A 13,726-nucleotide genomic window follows, 5' to 3' on the forward strand; every position below is an offset into this window, starting at 1 on the left:
GTGTTGGAAAGGGTGCAGAGGAGATTTACCAGGATGTTGCCTGGTATGGTGGGAAAATCGTATGAGGAAAGGCTGAGGGGCTTGAGGTTATTTTCGTTAGAGAGAAGAAGGTTAAGAGGTGACTTAATAGAGGCATACAAGATGATCAGAGGATTAGATAGGGTGGATAGTGAGAGCCTTTTTCCTCGGATGGTGTTGGCTAGCACGAGGGGACATAGCTTTAAATTGAGGGGTGAGAGATATAGGACAGATGTTAGAGGTATGTTCTTTCCTCAGAGAGTAGTAAGGGCGTGGAATGCCCTGCCTGCAACAGTAGTGGACTCGTCAACATTAAGGGCATTTAAAGGGTCATTGGATAAACATATGGATGATATTGGAATAGTATAGATTAGAGGGGCTTTAGATTGGTACCAGTGGTCGGCGCAACATCGAGGGCCGAAGGGCCTGTACTGCGCTGTAATGTTATATGTATATTTACTACTGTAAGAGTTTTAACAAAACCAGGTGCTGTTAAAACTCTTACTGTGTTCACCCCAGTCCAACGCCGGCATCTCCACATCATATTTACTACTGAGCAGGACGTGAGTGTATATGCACAATACCAAACATTGCCAATGATACACGACGTGGAACTGTCTGGAACAGTGAGGAAGATGGTGGGTGCCTTGGAGAGGGGCAGGCAGGATGTTGAAATAGGCGGCAGCTTGATAACATGAGGTTAAGTAGCAGAGGAGCTGCTGGTTACATTCTATTGGTCCTCAGTGAAGAGGCAATGCATGGTTTTTTTCTACGATATTTAAGGGAGAGGGGCAGATCCCAATGTCTTTGAAGATGGCAGAACCGATGGAAGAGATTTTTAAAAATAATGAGAGTCTAACTGCCTCAGTCCAAGATTTTCAAAAATCCATCATTGTCCTTTTCGACCTGGGCGCAACCATTGCCATCCTTTGTGGCTGCAGAGTGACGCAGAAAGGTTAAGGGATTGGGGAGAGACTGGTGAAATTGAGGACAACATGGCCAATTGTAACATTATCCATTTTGGAAGTAGGCATGAAAAATGGGCATCATATCCAAATGACGAGATATTACAGAACTCTGAGAATCAGATATGAATCGAAAGACACTCGAATGAATGTGCTGCAAGAAATTAAGATAGTTAATGCTGAGGGTTTTTTTTAAACAGATATAGGGAGGTTGTGCTTTAGTTCGACAGGGCTCTGGTGAACCACATCTGGAGGACGGTGCAGAATATTGGTCTCCGGATTTGAGGAAAGATCAAGTTAAACTTTAACTTTCTTTTAACTTTATTATTATTCGAGTGTAAGCAGGGGGCGGGGGGCGGGGGCGGGGGGGTGCGGGGGAATCCGAAGTGTTGACTGAATGCCCCGTGCAGACCGCTGTCTGGGTGTTCAAAATAGTTCGGCTGAAGTTAGAAGAAAGTTTATTCCTTAACTTTGTGAGAGTAAATATCAGCGCCAAACTGACAGAACTATCGGAAGTTTCCGATTTACATCGCTTTTTCCGGAGGTTCTCTGTGCAGCAGCACAATTGTTCAGGAGAAGTTTACACTCCTGGGAAATTGGAATGCAAATGCTTTCATATGATCTTTCCATAGGGATTGCCCAGCACATATTTGGGATCCCCACCCCTCCCTCTATCCGACGCTAGGGAGCCAGGATATTCCAGCCCATCTGAATGGGGCCCAGTAGTTAGAACTGCCGCTTCGTGGCACGAGGTTCGATTCCCGGGTTGGGTCACTGTCTGTGTGGAGTTTGCACGTTCTCCCCGTGTCTGCGTGGGTTTCCTCGGGTGCTCCGGTTTCCTCCCACCGTGCAGCCATGTGCAGGTTCGGTGCATTGGCCGTGGTAAATTCTCTCTCAATGCACAGGGACAGGTGCAGGAGTGTGGAGACTAGGGGGATGTCACATTAATTTCATTGCAGTGTGAATGTAAGTCCACTTGTGACTCATAATAAACTTTACTTTTTATTTTACTTTTGACTACTTTAACTGCGTTAACACCCATCTCTAACTGATGACCATTTCTCTCAACATCTTCGCTGAGTGAAATTGTCAGGCTGCTTCACCGATATCCCGCTAAGGATAGGGAGATCTCTTCCACAATTGGGGGACAATGCGGTCATTGTGTTTCTCATCATTGCAAAATTTATTTCCTGCTGACTGACCCAATCCCTGCCCCCTGGAACCTGTGAGAGACTGAACAAGATTATCTGAAAGCGCAATATTAACTTTGACCCTGAAATGATCTTCTGGCTGCAGATTTGTGTCATGTGGAAGATTTAACCTCCACTCGTATCTCATTCCCTGCTCCCCGGCTCAGATCATTTGCTGTTTAAACACACATCAATGCTTTGTGATTACTGGATTTGAGAGTTTGAACATATTCCTGGCCCAGCTTCCATTCTCTTCATTACAACAACGTGAGGTCACCAAATATCTGCTGCCTTGGGTCCGCACCCACAAACGAACGGGTTCACCAACAAATACTGTGTGTGAAGATTGACATTGTCTCCAGTCAATGAAACACATGAGTTCACTATATGCATCTTTGATTACAAAGCCCTCGTTAGAGTTACCTCTTCCCCAATTTCTGATCACTTCCAGTCCTACAGCCCTCCAAGAAATCCTCTAACTCCAGCTACCTCAGCATCCCCAGCTTTAAATCTTCCACCAATGTGTGAGCACTATAGACTCTGGACTTTAGAATTCGCTCGAACAACTCTCTCTACCTCACGTTCCTCTTTGAAGACACGCCTTCAAACTCCCCTCTTTGTCGCAGCTGTCTATCTGACCCAATTTCTCCTTATGAAACCTAGTGATATGAATTGCTCCATATGCTTCTGTGGAGAGTATTGGGAAGGTCTCTATGAATTGTAATTATCTATTCGTTGACAGGAGCTCTGGCCATCATTTATTGCCTTTGAACTGAATGGCATTTTCAAAGGTCACTTCTGTCAACCACGCGTTGTTGCAGTCTGGAGTCACATGGAGGACAAATCCGGAAGTTGAGGCCTAAAGGACACGAGTCAACCAGGTTGGATTTTCATGGTCATCATCCCATTTTAATTCAAATTTCAGCATCTGGATGGAACCTTGGCGTCCAGCCCATGACCCTGGCACTCCAGTGACAATACCACTATGCAACCACATTCCATGTTGTTTGGCTTTGGGAAACAGCAGTATAAACATCCCCCCCGCCCCCGCCCCCCGCGCCGCCCCCCACCCCCCACCCCGCCGCACCTCCCGCTCAGCCTGAAAATTCAAGCAATTCTAACTTGGCTTACATGAACAATCTGAAACTCCTTGTGACCAGAGTCTATTTGATCAAAATGCTCTCAGTTGCTGAATCAGTCCAACAAACCACTTCCACCCAAACTTCTTTAACAATGTCCAGATGCATAAGGTCAAGTCTGCAGAGTTCAACACTCCCCACTACTTCTTCCAAGATAATCCAACAATTTTATTAGTCGCAATATTCATTCACGGTGGCTCTGCTTTCATTGCAAAACGCGTTTGTTTGAAAAGAAATCATATTCTTTGTTCTGCATTCTGACCAGCATTTTCCTATCAGTGGTGTTACACAGAGTGCTCCGTTCTATTGGAATTGACACTGATAGGATGCATATTCAGCCCTTTTGAAAAATGTACAAATCCAAGAACATCTGAAAGATTTAAAAATGCATCCTTCCTTCCTTCAACATCACTGTTAACCTGACAAAGAGCAATTCAAAGTTGTACATTATTGTTGTAAGTATGGTTTTGTTTGTTCAGTGATGGCAAAATAATGTGAGCCTCCATGGATCCCAACTGTGTCACTGGAGGGTTTCACTCTTCTATTGATAAGGTACTCGTTTCAATGTGTTATCCCGAAGTCTATGTGGGAGCACCACCTCCGAGACCAACGGCAACAGCGGCTCCAGATAGAGGGAGGGGTGGTGGGGCGGTGGGGGGGGGGGGGGGGGGGGCGCGGGGAGAGATCATAATCGGAGAATAGATAAGAATATTCCAGTGATCACTCACAATCCGACAACAATAGCCTGGACTGTTAGAGCAATGGAGCAGAATCTAAGAACGATGGACTGGATTATTGCAATAATGGACTGGGATTTTATGGATGATATTAACCGTTTTGATAGGATACGTGATTGGGGTGTATCGTTAGAATTCTTGGTCCGCCTTGGACTTGGGATTATTGGATACTTTTTCGTTCCCATTTTAGCTATCATTGGTGTCACGGGTAAATCTCTCTTTCAAGCTTGTAATTCTGTCAACAGTGTTTAACTTAATTATCCATCTGTAACGATGGGTATACAGGGATATGGGCCAAATGCGGGCAATTGGAATTAGCTTAGGGGTTTTAAACAAAAAAGGGCGGCATGGACAAGTTGGGCCGAAGGGGCTGTTTCCATGCTGTAAACCACTATGACTCTATGACTCTATGAACTCCTTTCTACTTTCCCTGCCTTCTTCAATTAAGAACATAAGAACATAAGAAATAGGAGCAGGAGTAGGCCATCTAACCCCTCGAGCCTGCCCTGCCATTCGATAAGATCATGGCTGATCTGAAGTGGATCAGTTCTACTTACCCGCCTGATCCCCATAACCCCTAATTCTCTAACCGATCAGGAATCCATCTTTCCGTGATTTCAACATATTCAACGAGGTAGCCTCCACCACTTCAGTGGGCAGAGAATTCCAGAGATTCACCACCCTCTGAGAGAAGAAGTTTCCCCTCAACTCTGTCCTAAACTGACCCCCCCTTAATTTTGAGTCTGTGCCCTCTAGTTCTCGCTTCCTTTCTAAGTGGAAAGAATCTGTCCACCTCTACCCTATCCAGCCCCTTCATTATCTTATAGGTCTCTATAAGATCCCCCCTCAGCCTTCTAAATTCCAACGAGTACAAACCCAATCTGCTCAGTCTCTCCTCATAATCAACTCCCCTCATCTCTGGTATCAACCTGGTGAACCTTCTCTGCACTCCCTCCATGGCCAATATATCCTTCCGCAAAAAAGGGGACCAAGACTGCACACAATATTCCAGATGCGGCCTCATCAATGCCCTGTACAGATGCAGCAAGACATCTCTGCTTTTATATTCTATCCCCCTTGCGATATAGGCCAACATCCCATTTGCCTTCTTGATCACCTGTTGCACCTGCAGACTGAGTTTTTGCATCTCATGCACAAGGACCCCCAGGTCCCTTTGCACAGTAACATGTTGCAATTTTTTTTCCATTTAGATAATAATCCAATTTGCTATTATTTCCTCCAAAGTGAATAACCTAGCATTTGTCAACGTTATACTCCATCTGCCAGATCCTCGCCCACTCACTCAGCCTGTCCAAATCTCTCTGCAGACCTTCGACGCCCTCCACACAATTCACTTTTCCACTTATCTTTGTGTCGTCTGCAAATTTTGTTACCCTACACTCAGTCCCCTCCTCCAGATCGTCTATATAAATGATAAATAGTTGAGGCCCCAGTATCGATCCCTGCGGTATGCCTCTAGTTACCATCTGCCAACCAGAAAAGCACCCATTTATTCCGACTCTCTGCTTCCTGTCGGATAGCCAATCCCCAATCCACGCTAACACCCTACCCCCAACTCCGTGTGACCCAATCTTCTTCAGCAACCTTATGTGAGGCATCTTATCAAACGCCTTTTGGAAATCCAAAAACACCGCATCCAACAGTTCCCCTCCGTCAACTGCACTAGTCACATTTTCATAAAAATCCAACAAGTTCGTCAAGCACGACTTTCCCCTCATGAATCCATGCTGCATCTGTGTAATCCAACCATTCTTATCCAGGTGGCCTGCTATTTCTTCTTTAATGATGGAGTCCAGCATTTTCCCAACTACAGACGTTAAGCTAACCAGCCTATATTTACCCGCCTTTTGTCTATTTCCTTTTTTAAACAGCGGCGTAACATCAGCCATTTTCCAATCCGCCGGTACTACCCCAGAATCCAACAAATTTTGATAAATAACCACTAACGCATCCGCTATTAAATTTGACATTTCTTTCAGTACCCTGGGATGCATTCCATCCAGGCCCGGGGACTTGTCCACCTTCAGTCCCATTACTCTACCAAGCACTGCCTCCCTGGTAACATTAATTGTATTGAGTACCTCTCCTCCTACCAACCCTCTATCGTTAATATTCAGTAAACTATTTGTGTCTTCCACCGTGAAGACCGACACAAAAAACTTATTTAAAGCTTCAGCCATTTCCTCATTTCCCATTATTAAATCCCCCCTCTCGTCCTCCAAGGGTCCAACATTCACTCTTGTCACTCTATTCCTTTTTATATATTTGTAAAATTGCTTCAATTGTTTTTAATTGCCTAGACCTCATGTATTCATTTTATTTTTGACTCGACTCATAATTTCCCTGGTCATCCACGGTTCCTAAATCCTACGTATCCTGTCCTTCCTTTTCATAGTCACATGCCTGTCATTCACTCTGATCAACTGCTCCTTAAAGGAGTCCCACATGCCAAATGTGGCTTTCCCCTCAAACAGTCTCTCCGAAACAACATCCTCCAAATCCTGCCTAATACAGTTGCAGCCTTCCCCAATTTTGCACTTTAACCAGGGACAACACATTGCCATGAGAATCCTAAAGCTTACAGAATTGTGGTCACTGTTCACCACCTGTTGTCCACTGCAAAATTGATGACCTGGCCGGGCTCAATCCCTAGTACTAGGTGCAGAATAGACCCCTCTGTTGTCGGACTATCCACGTATTGTTCCAGAACTCCTCCCTGTACACACTTAACAAATTCCTCACCATCCGGATGCCGAGCCCTAAGGGATGTCCAGTCGATATGTAGAAAATTAAAGCCTCACACTACAACAACCCTATTGTTACTACATCTGTCTCGGATCTGCTTACATATCCGTTCTTCAACTTCCTTTGGGTTGTTGGGAGGCCATTAGTTCACCCGCATCATAGTGGCTGGCCCCTTCCTAATTCTGAGTTCTACACAGTGTCTTATTACATGATAGTTCCAAGGTGTGCTCCCTCTGTGCAGCTGCATTATGTCCCCTAACCATATTTGAATTCCCCCACCTCTTTTACCTTCCCCTCTGACTCGCCTAAAACACTTGTATCCCAGAATATCTGCCAGTCCTGTCCGTCTTTTAATCAAGTCACCGTTATCCCAACTATATCCAAGATCCGGCAAGAATCAAGGCTCTAACTTAATCTGTCTTACTTGTTATGTTCCTTGCATCGAAGTAGATGCAATCCAGACCTCTGGGCCCACTGGGTTCGACTTCCCCCAGCCTGTTCTTCCTCTTAGCCAGCCTGGCCTTGGTACCATGCTCATCCCCAGTGTCTACACTTGCTGGCCTACTGTTCTGATTCCCACCCCACCGCCACATTAGTTTTAACCCATCCGAACCATACTAGCAAACCTCCCAGCCAGCCTATTGGTGCCCCTCCAGTTCAGATGTAACCCGTCCTTCTTGTACAGGCCCCACCTTCCCTGGAAGACATCCCAATGATCACAAAAAAACTGACGCCCGCCCTCCTTTACTAGTTCTTTAGCCATGTGTTCAGCTGCACTATCTCCCTGGGGATTTTCACACTAACTTCATTGTATTGTTAATGCACGCCTACTTGTGACATTAATAAATAAAATAATAATAAATAAATAGAAACAAAATAAAATGGAGATAGATTTTAATCGTCTTGCTAAAACTATACAGTCACTGGGTGAGACTGCACCTAATGCACTGAGGACAGTTGTGACCTCCTCATTTATGAAAAGATTAACTTGCCTTGAGTGATGTACACAGTAAGTTCAACCTGTAGATTTCGCTGATGATATAGATGGGCTGTTCAGGTGGGCAGAACAGTGGCAAATGGAATTGAAGAAATTGGAACAGGGCTGGGCCGCTCGGCCAAGTCAAGCCATCCCCACCATTCAATGCAATCGTGGCTGATCTTGGAATTCAACTCCATTCCCCCACACCTACCCCGCCTCTCCCTGCACCCCCCACCTCGTCCGCCTTATATCCTTTAGTGTTGTAAATTACGAGGCAGAAAACCTTTGATTTCAGGGCGATATAGACAGGCTGGTCGGATGGGCAGAGTAATGTCAAATGGAATTTCACCCTCAAAATATGAGTTGGTGTATTTTACATGGATGAACAATGCAAGGGAATATACAATGAACTTTAGGAGGCGTGGAAGAACAGAGCACCAGCGGGGTCTTGGGATGTATTTCCATCGATCCCTGAAGGCAGCAGGGCAAGTCAATAAATTGGGTAAGAAGCGCTATGGGATACTTGCCTTCATTAGCTGGAAATGTATTATAAGGGCAGGGAGGTTATGATGGAGATGTATAAAACTCTGGTTAGGTCACAGCTCGAGAACTGCATGCAGATCTGGTCGCCACACCATAGGAAGGATGTAATTGCTCCAAAGAGGCTGCAGAGGAGATTGGCCAAGATACTGCCTGGGCTGGAGCTTTTCAACGATGAAGAGAGGCTGGTTCGGCTGAGGATTTTTCTTTAGAGCAGAGAAGGCTGAGGGCCAGGGATGGGGGACTGATTGAGGTGGACAAAATTATCAGAGACATAGATAGGCTAGATAGGAAGAAACTTTGCCCATTAGTAGAGGGGTCAATGACCAGCGATATAGATTAAAGACAAAGGGAAAGAGATTAGAGAGAATTTGAGGAAATGCTTGTCACAAAAAAGGTGGTAGAAAGCTGGAACTCAGTGCCACTCAATGCTGTGATCAGAATATTCCGGAAATGCAGAGAGAGATTGTAATATCTTTGCTGTCTATGCCCCTACATAATGACCAATAAAGAGGAGAATTATCCTGTTAGCCCTCTCTGCCATTCAAATGAATTTGCCTGCATTACCAGGCATAATAAATAACAGCACACAAAGAGTGTATTTGTACAACACATTTTACATGAGCTACAATTCTGTGGAGTGAGAGTTCCTGGCTAAACTGTCTAACGTGTTTCCTGGTTCCATTTGCAAGGAACAGTTCCCTGCAAACAGACTGATGAAATGAAAAGGTATCAATGATTTCTGACCCGTGTCTATCAGCAAATAGTTTGCCTTTAAAATCTCAGGCTTTGCCGCTTCCTGCCAGCGCTGGGGGTCCTCCGGTGTTCACAGGAAGTATTGCTGCACCATTTGAGCCACCCCACATTCCCTGTCTCGTTTTCCAGATAGCGACTGACAGCTTAACCCTGCATAGAATTCCAGTCCACAGAACCAGCAAGAACAATCAGGAAAAGGGAATAGAAGGAGAGAACCTATCTCTGTTTGGAGGGGCAATGTTTGATCATGGATAGTCGGCATGGTTTGTCAGAGGGCAGTCATGCCCAACAAATTTGATTGAATCATTTGAGGATGCAACCACGTGCGGTTGATGCAGTTTACCAGTATTTCAGCAAAGTCTTTGACAAAGTCCCACATGGGAGACCTATTGAGAAGGCTAATGCACATGGGATACAGGGTGATCTGACAAGGTGGATACATAATTGCCTTAGTGTTAGCAGACAGAGGGTGGTGGCTGCAGGCTGTTGATCAGTGGCGCACCACAGGGATCGGTGTTGGGCCCCCGATTATTTGTCATTTATATAAATTACATAGATGACTATGTTGGGGGGTGGGGGGGGCGAGTTTGGATCAGTAAGTTTGCCGATGACACGAAGTTTGGCCGGCTGGTTAACAGTGAGGTTGAATGTCTTGGATTACAGGAAGATAAGACAAGACGGTCAAATGGGCGGGTAAGTGGCAGATGGAATTTAACACTAAAAAGTGTGAGGTGATGCACTTTGGAAGGATTAATTTGACAATGAAGTACACCATGAAAGATCTGACACTGGGAAGTTCCGAAGAACAATGGGACCTTGGCGTGTTTGTCCACAGATCTCTGAAGGCGGAAAAACAGGTAAATAGGGTGGTGAAAAAGGCATGTGACACACTCGCATTTACCAATCGGGGTATAGATAGCAAAAGCAGAGAGGTCATGATGGAGTTGTATAGAACTTTTGTGAGGCCACAGCTGGAGTACTACGTGAAGTTCTGGTCGCCACATTATAGGAAGGAAGTGAATGCACTGGAGGGGATGCTCAGGAGATTCAACAGAATATTCCAGGGATGGAAAATTGAAGGTATGAACAGAGATTGGATAGGCTTTGGTTGTTTTTGTTGAAGCAGAGAAGACTGAGGAGTGACCTGATTGAGTGTTCAACGTTATGAGGAGCATGAACAGGGTGGATACGGAGTAGCTCTTCCCCTTAGTTAAAGAGTCAGTTACGAGGGGACCCAAGTAAAAGTGAGGGGATGGGAGGTATGGGGGGATTTAAGGCAAAACGTTTTTCCTCAGAGGGTGATGACAGCCTGGAATGCACTGCCTGGGATTGTGATGGAGGTGGGATTCCTCACAGCCTTTAAAAAGTATCTGGATGAGTACTGGGCACGCCATTACATTCAAGGCTATGGACCAAGTGCTGGCGAGTGGGATTAGGTGGGCAGGTCAGAGCATTTCTTGCGTCGGTTCGGACTCGGTGGGCCGAAGTGCCTTTTCTGCACTGCAGTATACTGTGACTCTGTGAATACTCTGATTTTCTCACAGCGTCATCAGTGAATGAGCAGGTTATGGGACATGGTCTGATCCAACCACTCCAACACTATCCAGGGAAAGTAGGTAAAGATCAAAATAAGCAATATTTGTCTGATGTGTGCACTCTAATCCAGGGACATTGGTCTCAGAGTTAGTGCCAACAACATAACCTGAACTCATGTGGTCGTTAATATTCAGTTTAACTTGATCTTTATCTGAACTCACTTGCTGCTATTCTTCGTGTGTCACTGAATCCAAGATATCACTTTTCGTTTTAACGGTCGATTTTATTGAACTTAAATGATTGCCAGCTGCAGATTACCCTGCCACTGTTATCATAGGCTGCACACAGTGCAGGCTCTTGTCATGCATCTGTAAATCGCAAAACATACCTTTCCAACATGTTACCTTTTCTTCCTGACTGATTAATATGCTTCCTTTTTATGTTTACGGCACTGTGGCACAGTGGTCAGCACTGCTGCCTTATAGTGTCAGGGATCCAAGTTCGATTCCCGCCTTGGTCGCAGTCTGTGTGGAGTTTGCACGTTCTCCCGGTGTCTGCATGGTTTTCCACAGGGTGCTCTACTTTCCTCCCATATTCTGAAAAACGTGCTGATTCGGTGCATTCACCCGCACAGGCGCCAGACTGAGGCGACTAGGGGAATTTCACTTTTTTACTTGTGACTAATAAATATTTCTATTGCCCTCACAGTTAACGTGCTGATGATTATTGTACTCTCGCAGAGAAAATGTAGTCTCTCCAAATATGTCGCAATCTACCTGCTGGCCATGGGATCCTCGGATTTACTGCTCGTTATTATTGACCTGACAATGAGGCAAATCCCGAGTGTATTTAAAGAACATTTCCTATTCCTGTATTTCAGCCCTGTCTGTAAGTTTCACGCTATCCTAATTTATGCTGTCAGAGACTGTTCTGTCTGGTTCACGGTCGGTTTTACCTTTGATAGATTTGTGGTAATCTATTGACAAAAGCTGAAACGTAAATATTGCACCAAAAAAAAGCACCTGTAGTTCTGGGAGCAGCGACTGTGCTGAGCTTTATCAAGAATATTTTCTGGTATTTCATGTTCAGAGATGGGTATATGCTGACCAATTCACCTCGGTTTTGTCGAACAAGTTACGAAGTGAACAGATCTCTAACCTGGACCATAATAGAACTCACTCACTACTTTATAACACCGTTTGCCCCATTTATTCTGATTCTGTTGATCAATGGTTTAACCATCAGGCACATCCGATGAGCAGCCAAGCCCGCAGGAGACTCCGAGCTCACAAAGATGGGCAAAGTCCCGTGGATCCAGAAATGGAGAGTCGAAGGAAGTCCATGATTTTACTCTTCCTTATCTCTGGGAATTTCATTATGTTGTGGGCGCTCTACCTGGTGTATGTCATTTGGAATCAATTATATTTTGTGAACATGAACTTTGCATATCCGATTGAGTCATTAGGAGAAATAGGATACATGCTGCAAATGTTAAGTTTCTGCACAAACACTCGCATTTATGCTGTGACGCAGACTAAGTTCAGAGAACAGCTGAAGGTCGCGATGAAATATCCCTTGAGACTGATTGTTAAATTAATTGAATGACAGGACCTGAACTGGTACAGGGTTCAATACCTGAAATCTCCAGTTGCTTCATTAATGACTGGAAAAGAATAAATTATTTTTTTAAAAGTGTATGTGTGCATTAAAGTGCACGTATGTATATATATGTATGCTTGTGCATCCATCTGTGCATGTGGGTGTTTGTGCATGTCCATATGTGTGCATGTGTGTCACTGAGTGTGTATGTGTGTGCGTATGCGTGTGTCTGCATGACCATTTGTGTGTATGTGTGCCTGCGTTTGTGCATGTACATATGTATGTGTGTGCATGTCCATATGTGTATATATGTGTGTATGCATGTTCATGTGTGTCCGTGTATGTGTGTTTGTCTTTGAATGTGTGTGTGCATGTTCATATGTAGAATCATAGAATCCCTACAGTGCAGAAGGAGGCCATTCAGCCCATCGCATCTGCACCGACCACAATCCCACTCAGGTCCTATTCCCTAATCAATTTGGCATGGCTAATCAACCTAACCCGCACATCTTTGGACCGTGGGAGGAAACTGGAGCACCTGGAGGAAACCCACGCAGACACGAGGACAATGTACAAACTCCACACAGTGACCTGAGGTGTGAATTGAACCTAGGTCCGTGGCGCTGTGAGTTAGCAGTGCTAACCACTGTGCCACCATGCCGCCCGTCTGTCTGTATGTGTATGTTTGCGTGCATGTCCATATGTGTGCATGTGTGTGTGTGTCCTTATGTGGATATATTTGTGTGTGCATGTATATGTGTGTCCTTGTGTGTTTTTCCGTGAATGTGCGTGTGTGTGTGTGCACACCCATATGTGTGTATATGTGTATGTGCATGCCAATATATGTGAATATGCATGTGTGTGTATGCATGTCCATATGTGTGTATGTGCGTGTGTGAATGCCAATATATGTGTATATGTGTGTGTACATGTGCGGCATTTTGGCACAGTGGTTAGCCAACTGCTGCCTGACCGCACCAGAGACCTGGGTTCGATTCCCAGCTTGGGTCACTGTCTGTGTGGAGTTTGCACGTTCTTCCTGTGTTTGTGTGGGTTTCCTCCAGGTGCTCCGGTTTCCTCCCACACTCCAAATGTGTGCGGGTTAGGTTGGTTGACCATGCTATTTGCCCCTTTGTGTCCGGGAGTTCGTAATATAAATAAGTAGGGTTATGGGTATATGGCCTGCGTGGGACTTTGGTCAGTGCAGTCTCGACACACGCCGCCTTCTGTGTTGTATGTATTGTATAATCCTATGATTTTATGATATGTGTCCATGCATGTGTGTCCATATGTGTGTGTGTGTGCATGTCCATATGCGTATATAGTTGTGTGCACTTGTGTGTGTGTGCATGTCCATATGTCCAGGTGACTACGTAGTTTCTGTGTGTATATCTGGATGTGAGCAGGTATGTTATTCTGTGTGCCTTTGTGGGTGTATTTGTGCGTGTGTGTGCATGTGTGTGTCTGTGTGTTTATGTGTGTACATGTGTTTGTGCTTCGG

Source organism: Mustelus asterias, chromosome 23, assembly GCF_964213995.1.
Source record: "Mustelus asterias chromosome 23, sMusAst1.hap1.1, whole genome shotgun sequence".
NCBI classification, from domain to species: domain Eukaryota; kingdom Metazoa; phylum Chordata; class Chondrichthyes; order Carcharhiniformes; family Triakidae; genus Mustelus; species Mustelus asterias.